The sequence below is a fragment of the Anneissia japonica genome, unplaced genomic scaffold (assembly GCF_011630105.1).
Source record: "Anneissia japonica isolate Jap-2015-1 unplaced genomic scaffold, ASM1163010v1 scaffold287584_len476085_cov161, whole genome shotgun sequence".
NCBI classification, from domain to species: Eukaryota; Metazoa; Echinodermata; class Crinoidea; order Comatulida; family Comatulidae; genus Anneissia; species Anneissia japonica.
The window spans coordinates 332,991-336,118 of record NW_022693058.1 but is presented as its reverse complement, the minus strand read 5'-3'; the positions used below and the strand labels follow the sequence as shown (position 1 = coordinate 336,118).

The 3,128-nt window shown below is 32.4% G+C and overlaps 1 protein-coding gene across 1 annotated transcript in view; it reads right to left on the bottom strand.

Moving 5' to 3' along the window:
- LOC117100625 overlaps positions 1 to 2,947 on the bottom strand; it is a 17,589-nt gene extending 14,642 nt beyond the window's left edge. Inside the window, exon 1 of the mRNA XM_033240422.1 lies at positions 2,709 to 2,947. The gene's annotated coding sequence lies outside the window, so the exon portion shown is untranslated. The remainder of the gene's footprint in view (positions 1 to 2,708) is intronic.
- Positions 2,948 to 3,128: the final 181 nt, after the last annotated feature.

Below are 3,128 nucleotides of genomic sequence, written 5' to 3'. Positions count from 1 at the left end.
TATTTGATCATTAAAACCATCACAGTAGCATTGATAAGCTGTTTGAATTAGTTTGTTTAATTAATTTTCACAGACCACAGAATCAAGTGAATGGAAGTTGGTGAACCACAGCCAAAGCAAATGCTCATTCTGCATCACCTGAAAGCTAAGTCAAGAATTAAGGAAGTGCTTCCTGGTCGAAGTCATGTTCTCCCATGTATTTTTTTGTAAAAAGACAATTATATATTAAGTACTTTTAATAGAGCAAATACCATTGAGAAATTAGTAAGATGTGAAACATTGAGTGGTGGAATTACTTGAGGCTGCTACTGCAAATCAGGATGAAGCCTTGTCACTACATGAGGGTTAAGGATCTGGTGGCAATTCAGGCCATATTATAGGCCATGGATAGAAACATGAATCAATTGAAAGTACTGTAGTCCTATCAGATTGGAACTGTATACTGTGTGTATGAATGTTGTTATCTATTTGAAATGACATCATACCATACACTGTATTGAGAAATATTACCAGATATTATTAAGGTTTTTCCTTGTATGAACATTTATCAACAACACATTTATTTTCTTTATAAAAATTTGCATTGACTTTTTGAATTGCATTGTATTGTACTTTACAATGCAATATGAAAAGAAGAAAATAACAGAACAGTATTGGCTGATAAATGATAATGAATACAGAAAAACTTTCATTATTTCTAGTTTCTTTTAAATTGTTTATGCTGGTTGGCTACATTGATAATATTATATAATTGTAATATTTAACACATGATTATAAGTGGATTGGATTGAACTCTATATTCAGCTATGTTTAAAGCAGTTCTGTGTAGGTATATGATGTGCTACAGTGTTTCAATAACATTCATATAAAAGTTCAGATTTTTGTCATAAACTTCTTTCAACCTTGTGTTTACTGTTGTGTAGTTAAATGTATATACCCAGTGAGTGATCAGAGAGATAATGAAAGTGCTGATGGGATGCAACTGGCTGAACTGAGGTATATTAAATATTTATTTGTTTCACCTTATTGGAATCATCAATAATTGGTTTACTTTTATTCATTAATTCAGTCCATATTACCAAGGTCTTCAAGCAGTTAAACAAAAATCAACAGGCATGGCAAGAAAAAAGATTCCAAATAGAATCAAAATATATTATATATTTACAGGAATTTCCTGTCTCATTCAAAGTCGATGAACATTATTTCTTGCCCTTCCTACTATGCATATGTAGGCCTAGATAAGTAATACAATACACATTCAGTACAGCACGGTCGACTTTGGCTTAAAAAACTACGGTATGAGTTGTCGACAGAAGACGGGAAATGCAATTTACTACCTCTAAAATCTTACAACTAATACCAATGTATTTTATTTAAAGGCTGCTATACTTATATCATATTGAAATATTCCACTAAAACAGGAGAACTTTCGTCCAAATTGCTATACATTGTCACTTTCCTCGTGACATTGTTTACATTAGTTACCGAGTTTACAAGAACGTCTGTGATTGGCTAATAGCGTCTCATCAATGCTTAACAGGTATGGTAAGTGTGCTGTGATTGGGTACTGCTTTCGTGAATGACATTATTTTTTCGAAGATAAATTCTCATTTTTTGTTACAGTTTCCCCAAATTTACGATTGCCGACAATTATATTATGTTTCAATAAAATAGTATTGACATTGTTGTGCGAATGCCAAGTAGTGCGGATCGCTGGGTCACAGAATTTGTAAACTAAGCCGATTTTGGAGCCTCAACCCACGGTCTATGAATGGCTTTTGACTAATAAATAGTTCAACAAACGTGTGCCGATATTTCAATTCCTTTAAATTAGGTTTTCGAACAAGTGTTTGTTTAGTGCATCATACCGTTGTATGAAGCCAATGTAAATACGTGACTGAAGGAAATGATATTGAATAAATTCAAAAGATACAAAGATATGGCCTGTTTCGTGAAATAAATTTTACTAAACATCCTGATTGCAGTGAAGCATATCTGAAACTTTGTCACTCATTATAATAATTATTATGTGCATTTGAATATGAAATAAAGTGGAATATAGATATATATATCTATACACAATTAAATGTTAATTTGCCTATCCAAATATTAATTGTTAATATTTTGAATGCCAATACCTAATATTGTGGTCTAAAAACACAGTTTTGGCCATTCTCTTCATGAATCGTCCAACCAAGGATTTCTATTCGGGGACCCTGACCGAGGCTCAAACCCAGCTATCAGCAGATTTCTGGAACCACTACTGAACATAAACCAAACCTACGTGTGAACATGTAGTATCATAAAGTTCAATACCTCGATCCGACCAACCTTGATCACGACCTCAAAAATATGAATTAAAAATTCGACCTTCTATGGACACTCATTGACCATATTCTTTGTCAACAGTTGTCATCATACGTACAAGCAATCTTCATACAGATTTTTATCTGATCTAAGCCAATACATGATCTAGTGGGTGTTTAAAAAGTAATATACTATAAGTATTTAAAAAGTAAAAAGTCTGGCTGCTTTAGCCCCAAGTTTACACATCACCGACCACACAAAGGACTCTCTACCACTGACTAACGTCATCAACACAGACAAGACAATCACAAGAAACTAATAGCCTGCGCTACTCTTGTTAGGTACTTGTATCCTTGCTCAGTTCGTACCAAGAATACCAAGAAAAAGTAGATTGCACTTACCTATCAAAAACAGTGTTATATTCTTGTATATCCTACAAACTGAAACCGTTGTACTTATATAAACTCAATATTACAGTATAGCAAAACATTACTGCCGACCACTTCCGGTAAATACGGGTAAAAACATCTTCATGAACTTTAGCATTGACATCCCAAAGCAAGTAGGCAGTACAAATCGTGACGTCAAACGATTAATCTTCTCTCAGGGTTTGAAAAGTGATTCAGGATTCAAAAAATACAATGTGAATACAAATAAACCGAACAAAAATCATAACAAAATGAAATATGTCCAGGAAAGTAAAAATACTTTCTAATGATTTGAACTTTTCAATTTAAAAATCAATAAGAGCATTTTAATCATAATTGTATAATAATAATAATAATAATAATAATAATATATATATATATATATATGTATAT